We start from the raw sequence: 26807 nt of genomic DNA on the forward strand, positions 1-26807 counted from the left end.
AAAAAAGTTTTTATTGTGAATTGAGTGATAGTTTACATGGGAGAGCATTGGTTTTACACTCATCGTCTCATTGAAATTTCGTTCCATTTCATTACAGTTTCCTTTGTGCATCATCATTCAACAGTATTTGTTTTTATTCCCTCTATTTTTGTTTGTTTTTTGGGGGATGTACACAAAAAACACTCAGGAATATGTAATCATCTAAACAACCAAAGTGCACATTCTGCAAGCCTGCCTCCTGGTCGCCAACACACAAACTTTCTCTTCCTATGAGTCCATAGTCCTCACCTGCTCTATCTCTTCTTGTCCTCATCTCTGCCTCCATCTCTGGTGTCGCTGCGTCTCTGGACAGGGTTCCACATTCTGCTCCTGCTCTCCTCTCTTGATAGTCCTAGGGTGCTCTGTTCCTAAACTGTAAGTTTAACTACACCCCTTTTTTGTTACTTTACAAAGGCTTTTGACTGTGTGGATGATGACAAGCTATGAAGAACATTGCAGAGAAGGAGTATTATATGGAATGCTTAATTGTGCTCATTAGGAACCTGTACATAGATCAAGAGGCAGTCGTTTAAGCAGAACAATTTGGCACTGAATAGTTTTAAATCACCAGAGTTGCATTTAAATGCACCAGAGTTGCATTCTTTCATCATAGTTACTGAATCTGTTGGCTGAGCAAAGAATCCGAGAAACTGGATTATATGAAGAAGCACGTGGCGTCAGTATTGGAGGAAAACTCATTAACAACCTGCAGTATGCAGATGATACAGTCTTGCTTGTTGAAAATGAAGAGGACTTAAATACTTGCTGATGAAGATCAGCTTTTAGTATGGTTGCATTTCAATGTAAAGAAAACAAAAATCCTCACCACTGGACCAGTAGATAACATCATGATAAATGGAGGAAAGATTGAAATCTTCAAAGATTTCATTTTTCTTGGATCTACCATCAACACCCATGGAAGCAGCAGTCAAGAAATTAAACAATATATTGCATTAGGCAAATCTGCTGCACAAGACTTCTTTTAAGTGTCTGAGAGCCAAAATGTCAGATTGAGGACTAAAGTGAGCCTAACTCAAGCTGTGTTGTTTTCAATAACCTCATATGCATGTAGAAAGTTGGACAGTGAATAAGGAAGATCGTACAATAATTGATACATTTGAGCTACGGTGTTGGAAGAGAATATTAAAGGTACCAGGGACTCCCAGGAGAATAAACAAATCGGTGTTGGAAGAAGTACAACCAGAAATCTCTTTAAAAGGCAAGATAACAAGATTTTGTCTCTCATGCTTCAGACAAATTAACAGGAGGGACCAGTCCCTGGAGAAGGACATTGTGCTTGCTAAAGTGGAGAGTCAGTGGAAAGGAAGGAAACCCCAATGAGATCGATTGACACAGAGACCGTAATGATGGGCTCAAGCGCAGCAGCAATTGTGAGGATGGTGTAGGACCGGGTGGTGTTTTGTTCTGTTGTACATAGGGTCAATATGGGTTGGAACCAACTCAATAGCATCTAACAACAACAACAAAGATATTTGTGGGAGAATGGTGGTTTTGTAGGGTAGCCACTGGACTTTGAACCTCAGGGTTGGTGATTTGAGCACTCTTGCTGCTCTGCATGAAAAAAACTAGACTTTGTGCTCCTGCAATGATTATAGCCCTGGAAATCCTATATAGAGTCACTATGAATCAGAACCAGCTTGTTGGCACGTAACAGCCACAACATAGACATTTGTAAAATTGGAACTCTACCCTCTGTCTCTCTTCTCACCGCATATCTTCCTATTTAATATTTATGATTATTATAGAATAAAGTGAGGTCTAGAATAGGGACCAGAGTCCTGGTGTGGCACTGTGGGTTAATGAGCCAGACTGCAAAGCAATTTGAACTGCAAGGTCAATGGTTCAAACTCACCAACTGCTCCTCGGAAACCCTATACAGGGTCACTATGGGTCAGAACTGACTCAACAGCACTTCACAACAACAACAGAATAGGGACCAGAATCCTTGGGTGATACAAATAGTTAACAAACTTGCAGAGTTCAACCAGAGGTGCCTCAGGAGAAAGACCTGGCAATCTACTTCCAATATTAGCCATTGAAACCCCTATGAAGCAGTTATATTCAGACACACATGAGGACTCCAAGAGTTGGAGTCAACAAAACAGTCACTGCAGAATAGGAGTCGATACAGAGGCTTGTCCAAAACCACCCAGTGAGTAAGTGGCAGAGGTGTGACACCAAGACAGGCAGACTCCAAAGCTTTTAAACCTTGGTGACTAGTTCTTCTCATCTGTAATATGGCTACTGTGAGCATCATAGGGTTGTAAGAATAGGTGTTACTGTTAGGAACTGTCAAGTCAATTCCCGCTCTTCATCACCTCATGTAACAGAGTAGAGCTTCCCATAGGGTTTTCTTGGCTGTCATTTTTTTTTTTTTCCTGTTAGTTTTACATTCATTCTATCATACATCGTTTCATTGCCATAGTTACCATCCCGTCCATGCATCATCACCCAACCGAAGGGTATACCCTGCAAGCCTGCCCCCGCCTCCCCACGGTCCTCAGTACACAGCCCCTTTCCCTCTCTGGATCTCAAGTCCCCAGCCACTCCATCTCTTCCTGTCATCTTCTCTGCCTCCATCTCGGGCCTCACTGCTTCTCTGGGTAGTATCCTACTCACCGCTCTTCTTCGTTGATGGTCCCAGGGCCCTCCGCTCCTAGACTGAAAAGTTAATCACTCCCCTCCTTGCTATAAAATGTCGACCTTTACATTTCCAACCTTCACAATCAGTCCTGATCTTGGCTGTCATTTTTATGGAAGTAGGTCACCAGTTCTTTCTTCTAGGAAGCTACTAGGTGGGCTTGAATCACCAGTCTTTTGGTTAGCAGCTGCGTTCTAAACCGTTGCAACATCCGGGATCCTTGTTGGAATAGTAATGCAGGTTTAATGAATGTTTATCTTCCTTCCTTTCTGTTCCCAAATACAACACCTAGTCGGTTGACTTGGGTATAGATAATATTTCATGAACAAAATATTTGTGTCTGTAAGTTACGCTTATATTTAACTTCTTTTTTTTTTTTTTTTAGGAGTCCTTATTAACTCCCTAATAGTTTAAATTTAAATAACTACTTCCAGGTTTAGTCTTAGAATATTTTGGTGGTGATGTAAATCATACCTGACATGAGCAGACTGACACATCTATTTTGATCCTTCAAGCAATCCTGTGACTCTGTCAGGGCCAGGGCAGGTATCTTCAATAAACCTTATAGTTGCTTATATAAGTAGATGGTATACTACAGGTATACTACAGAAAAGCTTTGATGTGAAGAGAGATGTTTTCTAGTGCCTAATAGAGCTTTGAATTAATAATAAGTATAATGGTTGTGGCTACAGACTCTTCTGAAAATGCTAACATTGTTAGAACACTGCAGTGTTTACTTAGTGAGATTGTGGAATCTGCTTCTCGGGGGTAACTTTAAAAATAGAAGAACCCCTCATCTCTTTGGGCATGTTTGAGTGTGGTCACTTTTCAGGTCAGGGGGTGACTGGATAACCTTGGCTGCTCAAAAAGAACATCTCAGGGAGTCCACATAATCTAAACACTGGAAGAATTATCTGTTAGGAGATTGTTATCATCAGTATTTAGATTTAAAAGCATAAAGTGGTTATGTAACCAGATGCTATCTCAGGGAGAAATTTAAGTAAGGACCCAATTAATACATAAGAATGTTACTCCTCTATTGGGGTTAGGGACAGAGAGACAACAATCAACTTCAAATTGCCTCATATGAGTGTAAAGGAAGCATAGGAGTTTCCAAAATTCTTTTTCTGGACTGAAGAAAAAAAGGCAAAGGTAGAGATGCATACATGAAAATCATTCACATTGAGACATTTCAGGGTAATGTTTTCTTCCAACCAGAAATTCCCAGGTTGTCCTAAGACTTAACATCTGAATCATTCTGAATAGCAAGACATTGCTTGAGCAAGACCGGAATTCTGAACATTCTTAGAGGCTTCATAAAAATCCCCAAATGATGGACAAATGCTTGTGTTGTGGTCATGCAAAGAAAAGCCCCCTAGTGATTTGGGATTGAGTTTGTTCATTTTTTATTTATAGTAGCTACACTGAAAGAATGTGGAATTTGGTATGGGGGAAAGATGGTGTAAGTAAGGAATGGAGAGTAGGTTTTGTCTGTACTTGTGTGTGTAAGTGTGTTGTGACTCAGAAGGGAATGTTTGATAGATTTGTTTTTGTTTGTTTGCTTGTTTGTTTTTAAAGCAGAGTCTCTCCCTTAGGTCTCTAGTGAACTAGAAGTTTTTCTTTTGCTTGTTACCAGCCATCTGTTTACAATGAAAACTTGGCTTCCACATTTTGGCCCAAATAAAAACCCTAGGGTGCCCATATAAGTCAAAGAGTTGAAGCATGTGTTCACAGACCTGAAGAGTCACCCTCTTTTGCCTGCATGGCATTTTTATGGTAGATTTACACAGCATTGTATCCCTTCATCAACTCAGGAGGATACGCTTCTGAGAAGCAAAGGTGAGTCAAATGTCACTGGATTTTGCACCTAAAAAATGATGGACCCCTTGGGTCATATTTGCCAACAGAGATGTTGGCAAGTGGCAAAAGAGCTATATAGTAAAAATTTCTTTTACACTTATCATGAGATTCTTAAAGATTTTTGAGATAAGGCAGTGTCGAAATACAGCCCTTGCGTAATTGCTAAAATTAGGCCTAAATTCTAGGAAAAAAGAGGCACTTTCCCATAAACAGTGAAGTGAAAATAAGCAAACAAGAGAAACACTCCTAGTGTCAAAATACCAAGTCTAGGGGTGGGGGTTGGGGAGGCCATAAGGAGATGCTTGTAGTTGGAACTCCCAGCTCCACACTTAGTGACTAGAGATTTTCACCCTCTCCAAAGACATAAACTTCAGATAAGGATTGTTAAGGCAATGATAAGAGGTAATAAACCACATGTCTTGAAAATTTTTAGTAGTGATGAAGTGATAAGAGAAAGTTTCATAAGTAATATTTGAATACTCTTAGGTCAATCAATATTTATTGATTGTTTAATGAATGAGCTCTCTTCTTAATTCTTTGGCAGAGGCTTAGGCCTTAATTTTCAGAGGTTTATCAATAGCTGGAGAAAGAGGAAGAAAACAAGCAAACAACTACAACTGAATAGTCCCCAACTGAGTCATTTAGAAGTCATTGTCATCATCTTAACATGCAGATAAGATGAGGTCATTCCCTTGTTTAAAAACAATTAAGTGGTGGCCCACTGCAGTTAGTTTAAACACAGAAATCCTTTAAACACCCCACAGGACATGCATGATCTGTCTGCTGTCTACTTCTCCAAAATTTCCTACCTCCTTTCTATGTTCCAGTCTACTGGCTTGTTTTCAATTCCTGGCCCATATCAACTTCTTTCACACTCGGGGTCTTTGCAGATACTGTTTCTTTTTCTTAGAAAACTCTTCCCTCCTATGCCTTTGTCCATATTCTACCTACCCTTTAAGTCCAAACCCTTGAGCCATCTCAGAAACTCTTTGTCTGTCCTTAGAGTGTTACCATAGCACCAGTCAAACAGATTTTGTGTCTTTGTACAAAGTGACTCTCTGTAGAAGGACGGGTCCCATGAGCATGCTCAAATCCATTACTTAGCACTTGATGTAAAACTGGCACATGCTAGTGATAAAAAATGAAGCTGTAGTCAGGGCTTGGTCAGGGCTGGCATCCATTTCAGTTAAAAATGTTGTTGGTGTCATTATTTGCCAACAATTTGGCTCTGGTTCATGGCAACCTTATGTATAACAGGACAGTCCTACATCATCTTCACGATTGTTTGTGTATTTGATCTATTGTGGCAATACATCTCATTGAGAGTCTTCCTCATTTTTACCTACCCTTTATTTTGCCAAAAACAATGTCCTTTTCCTGTTACTGTTTTTTCCTGATGAGTCAAAAGCAATCAAGATTAAGCTTCACCATCCTTGCTTCTAAGGAGCATTCTTGCTGTATTTGTTCTAAGACTATTCATTTTTCTTGGCAGTCAATAGTATATTCAATATTCTCAATTTGAATGTATCCGTTTTTCTGTTTTTCTTTTTTGTTGTTCTGCTTTTGCAAGCATATTAAGCAATTGAAAAGACAATGGCTTGGATCTGATGCACTTTAGTCATTAAAGTGACATCTTTGCTTTTTAAAACTTTAAAGAGGGCTTTTGCAGAGTATTTACCCATTGCAATACATTGTTTGACTTCTTGACTGCTGTTTTTATAGACATTGATTCTGGATCCAAATAAAGTGAGATCCTTGACAACTTCAACCTTTTTTCCATATCTTATAATGTTGCTTATTGACCCATATTTGCTGAATGTTGAATTAAAAGCATGATAAAAAAACACTATTGTGCATTTATGTGTGTAGGAATGTATATGTGTGTATATATGTGATCATAAGTTGGTGTAGTTATGTTGTTGTTGTTAAGTGCCATCGAGTCGGTTCCAACCCATAGCGACCCTGTACAGGGTTTCCGAGGGTGTAAATCTTTACGGGAGTAGAAAGCCTCATCTTTCTCCCATGGAGCGGCGTTATAGTCCTATCTATATATGTGCTAGTGTTGTTGTTGTTGTTGTTATGTGCCGTGGAGTTAGTTCTGACTCATAGCGATCCTGTACAGGGTTTCTGAGGTTGTAAATCTTTAAGGGAGCAGAAAGCCTCATCTTTCTCCCACGGAACAGCTGGTAGTTTTGAACTGCTGACCCTGAGGTTCGCAGCCTGATTCCTAACCACTACACTACCAGTAACTAGGGCACATATACTCAAAAATATGAAATAGCACATGGGGACACAATCACAGATACACTTCCTGCCAGACATACCCAAACCCCTTACAGGATTGGTTTATAAATTTGAAGATTTCAGTTATAATCTCATGGGATACTTTGGTCAATTGGCACATTGGTCAACATTATCTGTAAAAGTTTATGTTCTATATTCTAGTTTCGTAAGTAGCATCTGAGGTCTTAAAAGGTTGTGAGTCAGCAGTCATCTAAGACACAACTTTCAGTCTCTGCTGCTCTGTTGTTGTTGTTTAGTACCGTGGAGTCGGTTCCGACTCATAGTGACCCTACAAGGGTTTCGGAGGCTGTAAATCTTTACGGGAGCAGAAAGGCTCATCTTTCTTCCATGAAACAGCTGGTAGTTTCGAACTTCTGACCTTGAGGTTAGCAGCCCAATTCATAATGACTATGCTATCAGAGCTAGCTTCTACTGCTCTGAACAAAAGAGAAATAAGGAAACCAAAGATTCAAAGAAGAAACCAGTTTATAGGACTAATTGTCTACATGAACCATGTCCTTACCTATCCTGAAAGCAGAAGAACTAGATGGTGGCCAGCTATCACTACTGACCATTCTGACAAGAGCCACAGCCACAATAGATGGTCCCAGATAGTATTGGAAAAAATGGAGAATAACTTAAAATCTTAAAAAAAAAAAGGCCAGACTTACTGACTGGGAGAGATGTAGGGAACCCCTAAGATTATAGCCCTGAGATAACTGATAGACTTTGAACTAAAATTACTTTCAGAGGTCACTTTACAATTAAATAGTAGATTGGCTCATAAAATAAACAATATCATACATGAGTGCCCATGCTTTTTTATCTAACCAACCAACCAACAGACAAATGAACGAACAAAAGAATGATCTATTTGAGACTAAATGGTCAACATTTACCCTAAAGCAAAAATGGGAAGGTAGTGAGGGTGAAAAAGGGTGGTGGTAGTTATGTGCTGTGGAGTCAGTTCCGACTTATAGCGTCCCTGAATAGGGTTTCTTAGGTTGTAAATCTTTAAGGGGGCAGAAAGCATCATCTTTCTCCCATGGAACCACTGGTAGTTTCAAACTGCTGACCTTAAGATTAGCAGCCCAATTTGTAACCACTTGTTGTTGTTGTTGTTAAGTGCCGTCGAGTCGGTTCCGACCCATAGCGACCCTGTACAGGGTTTCCGAGGGTGTAAGGAAGCAAAAATGATGGCAACGGAATAACCAGGACAGAAATGATGAGAACGTGAATGGAAAATCTAAACAATTTCACTGAATAACATGTGTAGAGATTATTAAATGGGGACCTTACTTGCTTGTGAATTTTCACCAAAAAACTCAATTAAAAAATATACATATATATTTAAATACAGACAAAAACAAATGTTGGTAAGAATGTGGAGAAATTGTAGTTCTAATCCATTGCATATGGGAATAGCCACTGTAACAACTAATTTGATGGCTCCTGAAAAATTAAACACCGAACAACCATGCTGTTGCTATTAATGCCATGGAGTCAGTTCCAATTCATAGTGACCTGTATAGGGCTTCCAAGGAGCAGCTGGTGAGTTTGAACCACTGACCTTGTAGTTCAAACCAAGGGTACAGTCTAGTGCTTTATCCTACAGCACCACACCAGGACTCCAAGAGAGAATTATTTTGTTGTTAAGTGCCATCAAGTCAGTTCGGACCTATAGCGACCTTGTATAAGGTTTCTGAGGAGCTGCTGGTGAGCTTGAACTGCTGACCTTATGGTTCAAACTGACTTGGCAGTCCAGTGAATTAACCCACAGTGCCACACCAGAGAGAATAAGCATATGAAAAAAAAATGTGTCCAGAGATTTATAATGCCCAGCAGGTGATGTCCTTAGCAAGAGTTAAGCTAGTGACTAAATCAATGGATATTGCACAGTGTCCAGGGTTTACCGTGAGGAAAGTACTGCTTCTCATGTCTGCACAGAGGTGACAGGTGGCATTTTTAATCTCTGATATGATTATATAAGAACTTCTAAATGTGATGCTGTGCACACCCACCAAATTTCTGTATCTCCTCCTAATATTCTAATATGACTGGCTTTTAAAATCTCTTTCTTTTTGTACAGTGAGTAGAGATTACAATGTGTGTGTAACTGAATTATTTTCAAGATGGTTTGATGTATTATTCTGGTAGATTACCTATGGCAGGATGGCCCTAACATCCCTAGAAAACAAGTAGCTGGACACAAAAGTGCCCAGAAAATGAGCTAGAGAATTTCTGCTCCCAGATCCTTCTAGAATTAGAGGTTAATTGGCACAGGACATACTTATTTTAAAGAAGTTCCCTTTAGCCCTATAAATTTAGCAGAGTCTAAATATATATATAAGTGGTGGGTCGGAATTCAGATCCAGGGACTCTGACTCCATCCATAGCTTTACTCTGAATCACCTAATTACACTCTTCCTTGAACTCACAAATTGCATTATGTAGTCTTGCCTTTCACTCCATATTGACCCCTATTCTGGTGATTACAAAAGGAGTTAAGGTTGTAGATCCAAAAGTGAGGAATCCATTTAAAACCCCCACAATGCACTGCTTGGTTATAAGAAAACAATTTATCAATACTAGGCAAGTTCTGAGATTATGAACCATCACTCAACTGTCAGTTTGTTATACTGCACTGGTGTGTGTTCCTGTGATCTTGAAAGCTATGTTACCAGTGGTTTAGATAACAGCAGAGTCATACGTAGTGGATAAGTTTTAGTGGAGTCTCCAGACTAAGACAGACTTGAAGAAGGAGAGGCTGCCAACTTTTGAATGGTTAGCCAATGAAAAGCTTATTACTAGTAGCAGAACATTGTCAGAGATGAGCCTTTCGGGTTGTATGGCACTCAAAAGACCACTGGGGAAGAGCTGCCTCTTCAAAGTAGATGGTGTGGATATTGTTTAGCTCTTGGGACCTACATTTGCTGATGTGGCACAATTCAGAATGAGAAGAAACAGCTGCAGACATACATTGATAATCAGAGCATGAAATGTATGAAGTATAAAGCTAGGATAATTTGAAGTGTTAAAAAATGAAGTGGAATGCATAAAGATTGTTATCACAGACATTGGTGAGCTGAAAGGAGCCCTTGTGTGGTGCTGTAGGATAAGCACTGGACTGCAAGGTTGGGGTTCAAACCCACACAGGCCTTGGAAACCCTATATAGGGTCACTATGTGCCTGAACCAACTCCACAGCACTTAACTACAACAAGCAACAAGAGAGTTGAAATGGACTGGTAATGACCATTTTGAATCAGACAATCATATGGTTTACTAGGCTATGGATAACAAATTGAAGAGGAATGGTGTCGCTTTAATCTTCAAAAAAAAAAAAACAAAAGTCAGGATCTATCTTGAAGTACAATCTTATATGTGATAGAATACTATTCATATATTTATGTTGTTGTTGTTGTTAAGTGCCTTCGAGTCGGTTCCGACCCATAGAGACCCTGTACAGGGTTTCCGAGGGTGTAAATCCTTATGGGAGTAGAAAGCCTCATCTTTCTCCTGTGGAGCGGCTGGTAGTTTCGAACCACTGACCTTAAAGTTCGCAGCCCGATTCGTAACCACTACGCTACTAGAGCTCCTTATAATACTACAAGGAAGATCAGTTAACGCCACTATTTTATGTATATATTATGGAGTCCTGGTGTGGCACTGTAGGATAAGCATTGGACTTCAAGAGTGATTTGAGCTGCAAGGTTGACTGTTCAAACTCACCAGCCAGTCCTCAGTAACCCTGTACACAGTTGCTATGAGTTGAAACTGACTCAACAGCATTTAACAATAACATATATCATACAAATTTACTCATTATTCAAATTTATGCCCTAAGCACTGAAGACAATGATGATGAAATAGAAGAATTCTACCAGCTTCTTCAGTCTGAAATTGATCAAATATGCAATAAGGATGCATTAATAATTCCTAGTGATTGGAATGAAAAAGTTGGAAACAAAGAGGGAGGATTAGAGTTGGAAAATATGGCCTTGGTGATAGAAATGATGCTGGAGATCACATGATAGAAGTTTGCAAGACTAATGACATATTCATTGCAAATACATTTTTTCCCTATGAATAAAAGTTGCTTCTATTGTAAAATATGTTGGGGGAGGGGGGGAATGGTTTTTTAAAAGGTTAGCTTTCCATCGCATGTCTATGATGTCGCTGGAGGATGGCCTACAGCTGGGTTTCTAGATGTTGATTTTGCATGTGAGAACCTCATCACAACACTGCTCTGCACCTGAATCCCACATAGAGAGCAAGACAGAAGGAGATAGAGGCAGGCAGAAGAAAGATACCCTCACTCTTGCGTTTCTAGGCACGCACACACATACACACGTTTACCGCACCCACAGAGAACTTCCCCCAGGAAACCAGCTAGCAGCAGTCGGTGTCCGTTGGCTGTTCTGTGCTGCTGGAACCGGCGGGTGTTGTGATGTGGATGCACACCCCTGCTCTGCCCGTCCACCAGACCGCCCACTCCCACTCACTGACAAACACTCCTGGAAAAAAGCATATGCGCCAGCCTCCTGCAAAACACCAGTTGTAAGGCTAATGACAAGGTTATAACACAAACCTAAAATAAGAGGATAACATGTAAATACTGTGTTATTTAGCCTACAGCACAGTAATCTGGATAAAAAATGACAAGGGAAAGCCAACTTTCCTATCCCCCACGCGGCCTTCAATGCGTATCTTAACCTCCTGGGAAATTAGAGAAGGTTTAGGAAGAGTCAAAGGTGGCTGGTCATCTGACTTCTCCAGTTTGCGGGTCTCCGGTGAGGACCACCTCCTCTTCCTTGTTGCCGTGGGCTTGCTGGGTTCTATTTTGGTGAACAAGGGTGCTTCAGGCAATCCTATTTTTTCTGGAAACTTCAGTTCTCCGTTCTCAGAAAATATCTGGGCACTTCCCTGATTAATTCCGTTTTCCTGCTCGGTGTTTGATGCCCACGAGGCTGTTGGTCTTCGAGTGCTTCAGCAGGACGCTGGTAGGATCCACGGACTGGCCCTTTATAACAGAGCCGTTCTTCAGGTTCTTGAGGGTAAGGGAGATGCAGACATCCCCATGTGAGAGTTTGAAACATGGCAAATCCAAGAGTTGGCTGGTTCTTTCTGGACAGCAAGATGACCAGACCTGTCCAAACACAAAATAAGGATACTCTACCAAGACCTCAGAGCTGACCTATGCTCGGTGCTCCCCAACCGCCAACTGTATCACAGAAACGCCTAGGCTGTTCTTGATCCTCTCCACCGTGCTAGAGTCGATCTTCAGGTCATTGCTAATCTCGGCGCTATGGATGAAATTCTCCGTTTTCAAGTCTTCCACCTTCTTCAGCTCCCCGTTGGCCAGCTGGATGATGGAGCCTTTCATGAAGTAGGGAGGCAACATTGCGGGCGCTGCCGACGGCGGTGGAGCTGGGCTTCCACCGTGGCCCGGTAGGCAGCCGGTGGGGCCAGGGCCTCCGGGCTGAAGTTCTTGCTCTTGAGGATGGCGGTTGTAACGAAGGTGTGAGGCACTGCAGCCAACTGGGGCGACGATGTGACGATGGTGGAGGCTGCGCCCGACGCTTCGATGTCCTTGCTGCCGATAGGGATGAGTAGGGGCTGGGTGCCGGGGATCACCAGGTGCGGGGGCAGGCTGCCGTGATAGGTGATTGCTTGCTGCTGGCTGCTCAGGTAGCCGATGACAGGGGGCTTGCAAATACATTTTTCAAAAATCATGGAAGCTGACTATACACCTGGACCTCACCTTATGGAATACACAAGAATCAAACTGACTACATCTATAGAAATTTATGATGAAGAAGTGCAATATCATTAAACAAAGCTAGGGGCTTACTGTGAAACACAGCATTAATTGCTCATATGCACGTTCAAGCTGAAGCTGAAGAAGATTAAAACAAGTCCATGAGACTCAAAATTGGCCCTTTAACATATCCTACCTGAATTTAAAAGAAGCTCTGGTAGAGTAGTGGTTACAAGTTGGACCTGCAAACCTCACGGTAAGCAGTTTGAAACTACCGGGGGTCCCATGAAAGAAGGATGAGGCTTTCTGCTCCTATAAAGATTTATAACCTCGAAAACTCAATACAGAGTCATTATGCGTCACAACTGACTCCACGGCACATAACCACCACCACCTGAATTTAAAGACCATCTCATGAACAGATTGATGCAGTAGACACTAATGATCAAAGACCAAAAGAATTGTGAGGTGACATTAAAAGAAATCATACAGGAAGAAAGCAAAAGTTCATTTAAAAGACAAGAAAGAAAGAAAAAGACCAACTGGATGTCAGAAGACATTCTGAAACTTGGTTTTGAGCATAGAGAAGCTAAAGTGAATGGAAGAAACAGGGAAGTAAACGAACTAAATTGAAAATTTCAAAGGGTTGATTGAGAAGACAAGGTCAAGCATTAATAATAAAATGTGCAAAGACGTGGAGTTAGAAAACTGAAAAGGAAGGACATGCTCGTTGTGACTCAAGATGAAAGATCTGAAGAAAAATGTCAAGTTTCAACTTGCCATGAAGAACCAATAGTATCGAAGGAAGAAGTTCAAACAGCACTGATGGCATTGGTGAAAAACAAAGCACCAGGAATTGATGGAATACAAATTGAAATGTTTCAACAAACTGATGGCACACTAGAGGTGCTCACTTGTTTTTGTCAAGAAATATGGAAGACAGCAACCTGGCCAACTGATTGAAAGAGATACAGATTTGTGTCCATTACAAAGAAAGGTGACCCAAAGGAATGCAGAAATCATCAAGCAATATTACTAATATCATGCAAGTGAAATTTTGCTGAAGATAATTAAAAAGTGATTACAATAGTACATCAACAGGAAGCTTCCAGAAATTGAAACTGGATTCAGAAGAGGCTATGGAACTAAGGATATCATCACTGACATAAGATGGATCTTGGCTGAAAGCAGAGAATATCAGAAAGATGTTTGCTTGTGCTTTATTGACTATTCAAGGGCATTTGACTGTGTGGATCATAACAAATTATGGATAACATTGGGAAGAATGGGTATTCCAGAACACTGAGTTGTGTTCATGAGAAACCTATACATAGACCTGTACATAGGCAGTCATTTGAACAGAACAAGGGATTTGAAATCAGGAAAGGTATGTTCCTGGATTTTCATTATACTTATTCAATTTATATACTGAAGAAATAATCTGAGCAGCAAATAACCAAGACTATATGAAGAAGAACATTGCATCAGGATTGGAGTTGTTTTTGTTGTTGTTGTTAAGTGCCATCGAGTTGGTACTGACTCATAGCGACCCTATGCACAACAGAATGAAACAGTGTCTGATCCTGGGCCAACCTCACAATGCTTGCTACATTTGAGCCCACTATGCCATTTCATCTCGTTGGGGGTCTTCCTCTTTACCTTCATTTGCTGCCACTGCCAATTCATCTTATTGGGGTCTTCCTCTTTATCTTTGACCTTCCACTTTACCAAACATGATATTCTTCTCTAGTAACTAGTCCCTCCTGACAATATGTCTGAAGTATGAAAGATGAAGTTTGGCCATCCTGGTTTTCAAGGAGCACTCTGGCTAATCCTCTTCCAACTCAGATCCATTTGTGTTAATTTGAGTAAGAGTCATTAATAACCTGAGATATGGAGATGATACAACTTGGCTTGCTGGAGATGAAGAAGACTTGAAACACTGATGAAAGCAAAAGATTACAGCCTTCAGTATGGATTGCACCTCAGTGAAAGAAAACAAAAATCTTCACAACTGTACCAATAAATAACATGATGAGAGAGAAAAGATTGACATTGCCAAAGAGTTCATTTTGCTTGGATTCACCATCAACAGTCATGAAAGCAGCAATCAAGAAATCAAATGATCATATTAACTAAATCTACTGCACAAGACCTTATTAGAGTGTTCAGGAGCAAAGATGTCAGTTTGAAGACTAAGGTATGCCTGACCCAATCCATGGTATTTTAAATTTCCAAACATGCACATGAAAATTGGACAACAAATAAGGAAGATCGCAGAAATATCGATGCATTTGAATTAGGTGATGTGAAGAATATTAAAAGTACCATGTGCTGATAAATCTGTCTTGGAAAACGTATACATAGAATGCTCCTGAGAAATATGGATGGCTTGACTTGTCTCTTGTATTTTGAGTATATTATCAGGAGGGGCCAGTCCCTGGAGAAGGACATCATGCTTGGAAAATTGGATGGTCAGTGAAAAAGAGGAAAATCCCCAACAAGATAGATTGACACAGTGGCAGCAGCAATGGGTTCAACATAGCAACAATGATGAGGATGAATCAGGACAGGGCAGTGTCTTGTTCTGTTGTGCATAGGGTTGCTATGAGTAAGGACTGACTGGTAGCACTTAACAACAATAGGATTATGGAAGGACCCCTGGGTGACATAAATAGTTTGTGTAAAGTTAGTGGTTGAATCAACACAGAGTCACCCTGGAAGATAGGACTGGCAATTTACTTCTGAAAGGTCACAATGATTGAAAATCAAAAGAGCAGTTCTAACTGAAACATGTGGGATCACAATGATTGAGAATTGACTGATCACAAAACAGGAGACTATTTTGTTTTTAATGGTGTCTGTACCATTTAAGATTCGGTTCAGTCCTAGTGTGGCATTGTAGGATAAGCACTGGACAGCTAACAGAAAGGACAGCAGTCCAAACCCACCAACTGCTTCTGGAAACCCCTATACAGGATGACTATGAGTTGGAACTGACTTGATAACACTTAAAAACAACAAACAACAACTCTATTCTCAACTAACCTCAAAACAAAGTACAAAACATGAGTGATTTAATCATAGATTAGACAGCCATTTACTTCTGTGTCATGTATAAGAGTTGCAAAGTTATACCTGTAATAGCAAGCTCACAATCATCAGATATTCCAAGTTCCCTCTAGTTTGCTGTTCTGCCCTTATTAATATGTTGCCTCATTTGTAAGGGGGATGCTTGAGTGCCCATTATATCTCTATTCCAGGCAGCAAGAAGGAAGAGCCAGGAAAGAAAAGCAAAGGATATTTGTCAGTTGCCTTTTAAACTGTCCACAGTGTTTCTACTTGTATCTGCTTGCCTCCCCATGACCTTGCTCTGGACAGATTGCCAGATTTAGTTGGAAGGGTGCCACTACTTAACTAAGATTCAGGGGTTTTATCACTTAGGATTGAAGGGAGAACTGACACTGGGCTAAGCAAACAGCAATTTGTGCCTGGTCTCCACTCCAAAACCTCATACTACCCTATGGCGCTCATTACCCAAATTTTACAATCTTAAGAATCACTTGGGAAGCTTGCTAAAAATTCAGGTTTTGGGAGCTACTGCTGAAGATTCTGATTTAGTAAATTGAGGGGGGGATCCAGTAATCCTCATTTTTCTTAAGCATCCTAGTACCTCAGCCTGGTAATTTTTAGGCAAATGGTTGGGGACCTATTTGCTTTTTGAAATTTTTCATATAGAGTTCTGCTCAGATCACCAGAGAGTAGAAGGTGTGATAGGGCTCTGGGAGAGAAAATACATCTTATCAGTTTCTTCCCTACTAAAACTATGTACAGTTTCTAAGCTGCTTTTCTAGTAGTCAAAGTGAAGTTTTCTGACTGAAAGCAATGCATGCTAGTTGCCCTTTGTAAGTAAAGAACATGAAATCAACAACATAGTCTTAATTTTCAGCAGAAGTTTCTACTCTGAATTTAATACTGTGGCAGTTTTAAAATGTAGAATTCATTTTTTTATAAATTAGCCAATGTAAATTTATTTCATCCATGAGGTCTGAGATAAAAAAAAAAAAAAGGTTTAACCATCTCAAAAAAATGCATACACTTCTCCATGTGATTTAAAATAAAACAAGACAGAGTTAGAAGGAAGATGGGGCAGGGAGGGGGTTCACAAAATGAAGGCAGAATCCTAGGATTATAGATTCTTTTGTCACAAAATTAAAGTAGACTTCTTGAAATACAACACAGTTTAAAACTCAATGCCAAAAAGTGTAGGTTAAGACTAAACACTGAGCAAAAACATATTGTAGCAGTCATCAAATCCTAAGAAAGAGAGAGAGAAAAAAAATGGTAACACAATCATTCCTTCCTTAACAATCACATCATAAATAACCTTCCCTAGCTAGCAGCAAACTTTTTCATCCATAACTTGAAGGCAGAGACCTCATAAATTGACTAGGGTATTCTTCCCCTGTTTGACCACAAGACAGTGATTATTTGAAACTGAAGGCTCCTACTGATATGTTTTTCAGAGTAAGTCACTGGTGGGATTACGAGCAGTTGCTATTCATTGCTTTGGTGACTGACACCTCAGAGATAATGGGCGAGGAATCCTAAGCACTCATTGGACTGGGGATGTAGCAACGGGTCTTTCCAATGTCATCTCAGACATCTCTACAATTCACCCTAAGTATCACTGTTTTAGCTATGCATTCAGTCTTCTGTGGGTAGAGCTGGCAAAGTGTGGGTACACATGTTTTTGATTATCTAAAGAGAATGAATACATAAAAAGCAAAACCTAATCCAAGAAAGAATGTAAATCCAGTCTCTTCCTGCCCTGTTGAAATGTAATGTCAGTACTTAAAAATTCCTTTTGCCACTAAATGGACTCAGGCCAGAGACTGACACTCAGACTCCAAGTTGTGTTATTTTCCTTCTGAAATTGTAAAGGAGAATGTCTTCATGCTTACCAGATGTATGTGCGGATAGATGGTAATGAAGATAAATCATTTTTTCCTTGCCCAATATTGGAGCCCCTTGTGGTATAGGCCACAATGTAACTTTTTCAAAACTAATGTGTTTATTTATAGGAAGTTTGGGTAGAAAGTGTGTGAAGCTGGAACAAGGATATGCTTTTTAGTGTGAATGTCTTTTGTAGGACTTTTAAAAAGTAATGTTTTATAAAAGTGTTCTTTTCTTTTAAACTTTGTATCTTCCCATGAAATTAGGGTAAGAGTACTCAAAATATGTATCTCAAGAAATAGATCAGTTTGTTCTCTTCGTCTATTCCTTTAATCATCAACCCCTTATCAATCAACTGCTTATACCCAGCATTATTGACTTCAGATATCCCGCACATTTGATGTGTCTTGCTGCCATTGGGTTTGAAATAGCTACAGCCTATTGCAGCTCTGGTAGCGTAGTGGTTACAAATCAGGCTGCGAATCTCAAGGTCCGCAGTTTGAAATTCCGCAGTTTGAAATTACCAGCCGGTCAGTGGGAGAAAAATGACGCTTTCTGCTTCCGAAAAGATTTACAGCCTAGGAAACCCTATACGGATCATTATGAGTCAGAACCAACTTCATGGCACATAACAACAGCAATAACAATTGGTATTATTGGAGTCCTGGTGTGGCGCTGTGGGTTAATGCGTTGGACTGCAAAGTTCGTTTGAACAGCAAGGTCAGTGGTCCAAGCTCACCAGCTGTTCCTCAGAAACCGGTTACAGGGTCGCTATGAATCGGAACTGACTTGACGGCACTTAACAACAACAACAATTGGTACTGTTGCTGCTGTTTCTTTTTATTCATGGATTCAGTTTGGACAATTCAAATAGCTATTGAATTGGCAGCATCCCACACTATAGGGCTGTGGAGGAGTACATGCTTTTGGAAAGAAAAAAAAAATCAGCCCTTTTTATTAGGGCTGATTCTATTTTATTGTACTTTTGGCTCCTTTTTCAACATTAACTTCTTTTCTTATTATTTAAAAAAAAATAATGATTCACAAAATATATGCCAGTTAATAGACTGAATGGGGGCCCAGTCACATCTGGAAGTATAGCTGAGCAATGAGAGTTCACTATTCACAGTAAAAAGGAAGATGAGACCATTTAATAAACACTTGTAAAAGCAGTCATGATACTCATAAAGTGTTTTTCACCATAGTCCCATTTGTTTATTACTGCTTTATGGTCTTCCAAATTGAAGAAAGCTATTTCAAACATGTATGATACCCATATGAGCAATTTACAGATAAGAAGGAATCTTTGGCAACAACATCTCGCAGCCCAGCCAGGGTAGCTGTTATTTCCCTTTCGTGATCTGGAGGTTGTTGTTTCCCTGGTGTAGTTCTGTCACGGTCATGGGCCTCCCATTCATTTATAGCTATTATTACTGTTTCAATATAAGTAACACAGACCACAGCATGTTTTTTTCCAGGACTTTTGAGACTAATGTAGTGTTCATATGAGGGAGAAAATGACAATAAGAGGCAAAAATCAAGCCAAGAGGTAAGAGACTTTTAATTTTCTTCGTGAGACTGGAGATTCTCCACTAGAGTAAAGGCGCCATTCGTACAGACAGAGTTACATCTGATGGACATTACTTATGACATTATTTAAGCAGACAAAGAACAGCCGAAACCAAATTCTCCAGCCTTTAAATCAATTCCCGGCTACAAACCCAAAGAATAACACTATTAGGTCTTCAGGGCAGCTGGATCTGAGATACATGACTCAGGTTTCTTTTCACATTGTTGGCATGATTTTGTGGGATCCATGTATTATTTATGTGGCACCACTACCACATTTAAAAATAATCTTTGGGCATATGCCCATGAATTAGTTTAATCTAATTCTCCTGCTTTTATCCATAATGAGTTCTAGTTTTCTTAGCCAGCATGATTTGGGCACACTCTGTATCTCCTGAAAGACTTTGGGTAATCCCAGCAGTTCATTATTTCTAATTATTTCATCTTTAAATGCGTAGTGCTGAGTTTACTCCACTCACCAGCCAAAGAAGATAGGATTCTTCTCACCACCACTTTCCTTTCAAATATAAATATGTCTGTTTCATAACCAGCCCTCTGCAGCCAAAGCCTGAAACGTGCATCTATATCTGGCATTGTTATCTGGAATACAGGATGTAGCACAATTAACTATGGAGAACATTGACGCATATCCAAAAGATGAGGAAAGATGATGTGGAGAGGTGAATATTCAGACTGAGGGCAGACTATAGGGCTGGAGAGTTCTGAAAAGAATTATGGTTTGTGCTCTTGAATGCAGCAACTACATATGACATCTCAGTTAAGACCTTTATCTAAGTGACATTTCATTGTTTTTCTTTGCTTTAGTTTAGGAACTAGGGTGTCTGACTTGTCCAGGTTTGCTCTGGACTTTATTAGTTTAGCACTGTAAATTCTACCTCCTAGGAAACCATTTATTCCTGGTGTAACTAGAATGGTTTGTCACCCTCATAGGTATTTGAGAGACAATACATTTCAAAGAGTGACATTAGAAATTCAATTTTTCTCTTTTGTGATGCCGTAGAATATTTTCATTATTTTCCACTTGTCACTGGTATTATCTGGTGAGGAAAAGGCATTCAAGAAGTAGAAACCTTAAGCTGTTACACTAGCAAGATGAACTTCTTTCTGCTGTTAACCTGGAAGCTCTAAATATTACAAGGGATAGCTCACAGATCTTTTTGAATTCACGACAAAGAGATACAGATACTAAAGTATTTATTTTCCTTCAACACCACCTTCTTCTAAGGATTTTGTACTGTGCTACTTGGCTCCAGGTCCTCAGGAAAAGATTTGTAGGGAGTTTTACTCTGTAAAGTACTGTGTGAACCCTTCCATTCTATCCCTAAGGAGCTTCTAGTAAAACAGGAAAATGCTGTTTTGTTAAGATATTTTTGGTGACATATTTCTGTTTCTCTTGGATGGGTTACCATTTTCAGATGAACTTTGAAGCAGGTGCAAGGTAATCTGGTTTAATTCAATTTACATTTGAATTTTGACTTGCATTTGAAAACTGACTTGAATTTTGAGCCCAAAGAACATTACACAGATGTACCTTGGATAAAACCATTAACCTAGAATGCAGCCAAGTAATACTTTCACGATTCTTCAGCTGTGGGACATCTGGATGAAGGAGTCAACCTGACACAAGCTGTGATGGTCCCTGGAATGTCATTCTCATAGCAGAGAAAATGATGAAAACGTCTCTGAGATCAGAGTTACCGCTGTGGAGAAATTATGTCCTGGAGCTGGATGCATCACAGGAACCACTGCATGTTAATGGTGGTTTTTGACTTTCCTTTAAAGGGAGTTTATAAGATGAACTTGGAGGTTACAGACTAAACATATTTTAACCCAGATTTCAAGGACACTTCACTTCTTAACAATATTAGAATTTTCTCAGAAATTGGCGTAGAGGTCTGCAGTGGACATGTTTGCACTGGTGCATCTGATTTCATTAATGGAAACTGTATACTCAAGACTGTTTGTAGAAGAAGCAATCGAAGAGACTTTGAGGCACTGGTGAAAGTTATAAACTACCAGAAATTAGAGAAACTCACAGGGTGTATCAGTCCAAGTTCCAAGGACCCATCTATTAAAATGATATTGAAAAGACAAATCTTTAAAAGAGATAAATGTCAGAAATAAAGTGCAGTCTATAGAATTTATCATTAGGACTTGGTCATAGAATAAAATTGCAAGGATCTTGGTGTTGGTTAAAGATAATATGATAGTCCTACAAGATATGTATGTCAAGTTGAAGAGTTGCTCCGATTCTTATGTTGAGGCCCTTTTATTTCATTGTTTTGTTTTGTTGTAGGTGAAAAGGTAGGAGAGAAAAGGCACTACTTTTGTGATTGGGCTTCAGGAACTCTGGCAGCTGGCCTCCTGGCAAGGTGTGATGGAATACAGTTTATAGAATCAGAGGCAACCAATTCAGGTTAGCATAGGAGTTTCTAAACAAGCTTAGACTTCACCACAAACTGGTGTAATGACTTGGATTTTCATAATTGGTAGAGCTCATTAGAAGGAAGAAAGAGAGAGAGGTGATTATGGCAACCCTCAGGAACCAAGATCAAATAGCAATTTTTGGCTAAAGCTGTCAGAGTAACTTTGTTGTTGTTAGGTGACATTGAATTGGTACCAACTCAGAGCGACACTTATACACAACAGAACTACATGGTCCTGAGTCAACCTCACAATTGTTGCCACACTTGAGCCCATTGATACTGCCACTTTGCCAATCCATCTCACTGGAGGTCTTCCTCTTTTTCTCTGACCCTCCACGTTACCAAACATGATATCCATCTTCAGTGACTGGTCCATTCTGACAATACGTCCAAAGTATGAGAGATGAAGTCTGGCCATCCTGGCCTCCAAGGAGCACTCTGGATGCACTTTTTCCAACATAAATGTATTTGTTCTTTTGGAAGCCCATGGTACTTTCAATATTCTCCTCCAACACCATAACTCAAATGCATCAATTCTTCTACAGTCTTCCTTATTCACTGTCCAGTTTTCGCATGCATATGAGGTTATTGAAAATACCATGGCTTGGGTCAGTCACACCTTAGTTCTCAAACTGACATCTTTGCTTCTAACACTTTAAAAAAGTCTTGTGCAGCAGATTTGCCTAATGCAATATGTCGTTTGATCTCTTGACTTCTGCTTCCACGAGTGTTGATAGTTGATCCAAGGAGAAAGAAGTCCATGACAACTTCAATCTTTTCTCTGTTGATAAGAATGTTGTTGATTGGTGCAGTGATGAAGATTTTTGTTTTCTTTACATTGAGATGCAATCCATACTGAATGCTATGTCTTTGATTTTCATCAGTAAGTATTTTAAGTCCTCTTCACTTTCAACAAACAAGATTGTATCATCTACATATCACAGGCTGTTAATGAGCCTTCCTCCAAACCTGATGCCACGTTTTTCTTCATATAACGCAGATTTTCAGATTATTTGCTCAGGATACAGGTCGAATAAATATGGTGAAAGAATACAACCCTGATGAACACCTTTCCTAATTTTAAACCATTCAGTGTCCCCATGTTCTGCTCGAAAACTGCTTCTTGAGAGTCAGAAAATGACTCTGTTTTATGAAATCAAATCCTGACCAGCAAGGGCCTGGTCACTGATGACCAAGGGTCTAGCCACAGTCCTCTGGTACTTAGTTAGAGATGGCCTCCTAATTTATCTCCAGGATTGATTACACACTGGTTGACTGTCTGATCTAGGTACTGTGATTCCACATAATTTGGAGAGGTGAAACCCCACCTGGATAGATGCTACCTATGGTTATGTTGTAGCTACGAAAATAGAACATCATTAATGCACAATTTTCCTTTCCTTAGAGAAGAAAAGCCTGACAGAATGATGAACCCAGACTTCTGGCTGCCACTCCTAAATCCAACTCTGGAGATGTTTGGTATGAGAAGGAGGATGTTGAACACAGTATTAATCTAAAAGCTGGATAAAATCTCTAAGAAACCAGAGGTAGTTGGACCTCAATGTATGTGTGAAAATGTTGATCCAGAGTGGAAGATTGACTGGATTTATGAGGAGGACTTGGGTTGAAAAGGTCATTCTAGCTCTGCCCTTTCAAGTCTTGTGTATTGCCAAAATTACCATCGAGGGGCAGGGAAAGGGGCAGCAATGCCAATATCCAGCTGGTGTGGAAAGTTGGTAACAAAATATTCAGGTCATCTAGTCAGTTCTAGGCATTGCTTCTTCCACCACCCCTCTACACCAAAGCTACCAGGAGATTTTTCAAGGGAGAGGATCACCTGCTTAGGAAGTGGGGGAAATATGAAGCAGGAAGTAGTTGAACCCAAAGAGTAGCACTTTGAATTCTAAACCCTAAGGTGACCGACTCACTGGAATGAGCTCAGGTTGAGGTCCCAGAGTCTAATGGTCTTCTCAGTGACACCTTATCAAACACCAAAATTCATTATCAGGAAAGGTGGGAAAAAAAACACTGAAATATAGTGCTGAGGAGACTATAGAGATAGACTCTAAGTGGAAAAACTATCCCAGATGGACCACAGAGATTAAGAAATTTAAACAAACATTGGTACCAAATATTTTCAAACAGGTGAGAGGAGGTATTGGAAAAATTTTGCTGTTGTTAGGTACCATCGAGTCAGTAGTGACTCAGAGTGACCCTATGAACTACAGAAAGAAACACTGCCAGGTCCTGGGCCAACCTCACAATTGTTGTCACGCTTGAGCCCATTGATGCTGCCACTTTGCCATTCCACCTCACTGGGGTCTTCTTCTTTTTCTCTGACCCTCCACCTTACCAAACATGAAATCCCTCTCCAGTGACTGGTCCCTTCTGACAATATGTCCTAAGTATGAGAGATGAAGTCTGGCCATCCTGTCCTACAAGGAGCACTCTGGCTGCATTTTTTTCCAACACAGATCTGTTTATTCTTTTGGCAGCCCATGGCACTTTCAATATTCTCCTCCAACACTGTAACTCAAGTGCATCAATTCTTCTATGGTCTTCCTTATTCACATGCATATAAGGTTATTGAAAATATCATGACTTGGGTAGGCGCACCTTAGTCCTCAAGCTGACATCTTTGCTTTTTAACACTTTAAAAAGGTCTTGTGCAGCAGGTTTGCCTAATGCAAAGTCCTTTGATTTCTTGACTTCTGCTCTCATGAGTGTTGATGGTTGATTCAAGATGAATGAAGTCTTTGGCAACTTCAATATTTTCTCCATTGATAAGAATGTTGTTTATTGGTCCAGTGGTAAGGATTTTTGTTTTCTTTACATTGAGATGCAATCCTCACCAAAATCTGTGGTCTTTGATCTTCAAAAAACAGTTATTAAGAGGTTTAGCCAAAAATTTATACCAAATATTTTCAAACAAATGAGAAAAGGTATTAGAAATATGAAGAAGCAAGAAAAATAGTTAGAAAGAACCAGATGGAGATATTTTGTAAGAAAATATATTAGGGAAATAAGTATCTTAGATGAATTGAACAACAGATGGGACATAACAAAAAAAAAGGGAGAGAGTAGGCAAGCAGTAAGAATAGGATGCAGAACTCATTCAAAAGGAATCAGGAAGGAATAAGGAGAAAGAGCCTTTAAAAGAAGAAGTAGACATTATGGAAGATAATGATATCATCATTGATATGAAAGGGGATCCCATAAGAGAAGAATAAATGAAGGGAAGACTTGAAGAAAAAACAGAGTACTTCCCCAAATTAAAGAACATACACATCTTGGATTCAGACAGTTCTTAGCTATATGAATCATGTTTTGGATCTTCCCTTATATTCTTTCAGCCAAGTTAGTTGCATGCAACTAACTCCCTTCAAGGATAACTTGACAGCACCTCTCTAAGTAATTTTTGCTTTGTGCTCTCAGGCTTTCTTGAAGTCACAGCATGGGTCATACAGGAATCCACTCAGCAGTTACACATGTGTAAGTGCCAAAGCAGATGACACCCCAGAGAGCAGTCCTTGACCAATGAACAAATGAACCATTCTTTTAACTGTTTGCTGGGCAGTTGTAAGGCACACCATACAGACACCCTTAACAGATTTCAGAGGAAATGATACCTACTCATCTAGTTTGAGAACCAAACCTTCTTTGTACTAGCTTTCACTCCTTTTTTCTTCTATTCTCCCCAGTTCAGCACTCCCATTCTGTAGGATCTTTTCTGGATGAGTTTCACTAGTCTGTAATGTCAGACTTCTTGTTATACGAGAAAACAAATCCTGAATGATTTAACCTACTGTAAATTGGGTCTTTGACTTTCTAGGAAAGGTACAGGATTGTGACCCACAAAGTCTGTGGTTCAAGTCATCTCTCCCTGGGAGAAATATGGGTCTTTCTGCCTCTGCAAAAATATTTAAAGCCGCAGAAACCCTACACAGAGTTGCTATGAGTCTAAACCAACTCTGCAGCACTTAACAACAATTATTTCACAGGTGAAAATCATTCTGGCTAATAAACAGCATGACATGACCTACATACAGCACCTATATGGAGGAAGAATCTTTTTGCTGAATGTTTAACTTCAGGATAAGTTCCCCCAGCTTCATGGAGAGACAGTACTTCCTTGTGCTTTGGGAAGGATTCTGCTCAGCTCAGCAGGAGATGGGAGGGAAGGGGAGTAAGGATTGAGGCAAGAACCAGAAGAAATCCTATGTCCCTCATGAGGCATAGATCCTTCTTTATGATTAAATAAATCTTGGTAAGAAGATTCTGTATTAGTTATGCTACTATTCTATACCTGATATGTTAGCGCAAATTGATTTTCTGATTCTTACAACCAAAAAAGTTACTTAAAACATTCACAAATAATTACCTGGTGTGGCACTGTAGGATAAGCACTAAACCATAAGATCAGTTTGAACTGAAAAATTGGCATTTGAAACTCAACAGCTGCCCCTCAGAAACCCTATACAGGATTGCTATGCGTTGGAATTGACTAGATGGCACCTAACAACAACAACAACAACAACAACAGTACAGTAACGAGTGAAATCTAGACTTGGTTTCTAGGTTGCTTAGCTACCAGATTATGTTGGCTCTGTGACCTTGGGCAACTTATTTAAATTTCGTTTCCTCAACTGTAAATGGAGATTTAAAATTTTTTTCTTTTACAAACCGTATGTTTTTTTTTTTTTTTTGTATCAATAATAAAATGTGTCAATAATGTATGTAAAGAGCTCAAAACACAGTGCTGGACCTTCAGTGACTATTATTTATTGTTACTACTATTGAAACTGTAATGATCAAACCTTGGAAGTGTCAACCATAGTTAATAGTTTAACTTTTACAGAAAAAAAGTTCACACTAAGTGCCAATTTCAATAATATTAGATGAGTCAGGACAACAAATTAGAGCCCCAACCACAATTTGGATGCTTATTTGTTTATTTTTTAGTAAACTACATATAAATGTTGTAGAATAAATAGGGGAAATACATAGATTCTCCCAGAAAATAGTGGAGGGAATTTGCTTTAATTATCATGCTTAATTTATTTCCATAGAAATGATTCCAATCTGTACTGCTATTCTTCCTTCTACTCCCTTCCTTATATTATTAATATTTGTATCTTTTCTCCACTTCATTGCAAATATCTTTCAAACCTTCCCCCCTCAATTATTGAATCCCATCTCTCATCTCCTGTGCTTTTTGTGTATTAGATACT

General features: G+C 39.6%; 1 protein-coding gene and 1 pseudogene across 1 annotated transcript in view; both read right to left on the reverse strand.

The window, feature by feature from the left end:
• LOC102819257 overlaps window positions 1-19723 on the reverse strand; it is a 35098-nt pseudogene extending 15375 nt beyond the window's left edge.
• PALLD (palladin, cytoskeletal associated protein) overlaps window positions 1-26807 on the reverse strand; it is a 646823-nt gene that overhangs the window by 434814 nt on the left and 185202 nt on the right. The gene's annotated exons all lie outside the window — the stretch shown is intronic.

Source organism: Chrysochloris asiatica, unplaced genomic scaffold, assembly GCF_000296735.1.
Source record: "Chrysochloris asiatica unplaced genomic scaffold, ChrAsi1.0 scaffold00066, whole genome shotgun sequence".
In the NCBI taxonomy this organism is placed as follows: Eukaryota; Metazoa; Chordata; class Mammalia; order Afrosoricida; family Chrysochloridae; genus Chrysochloris; species Chrysochloris asiatica.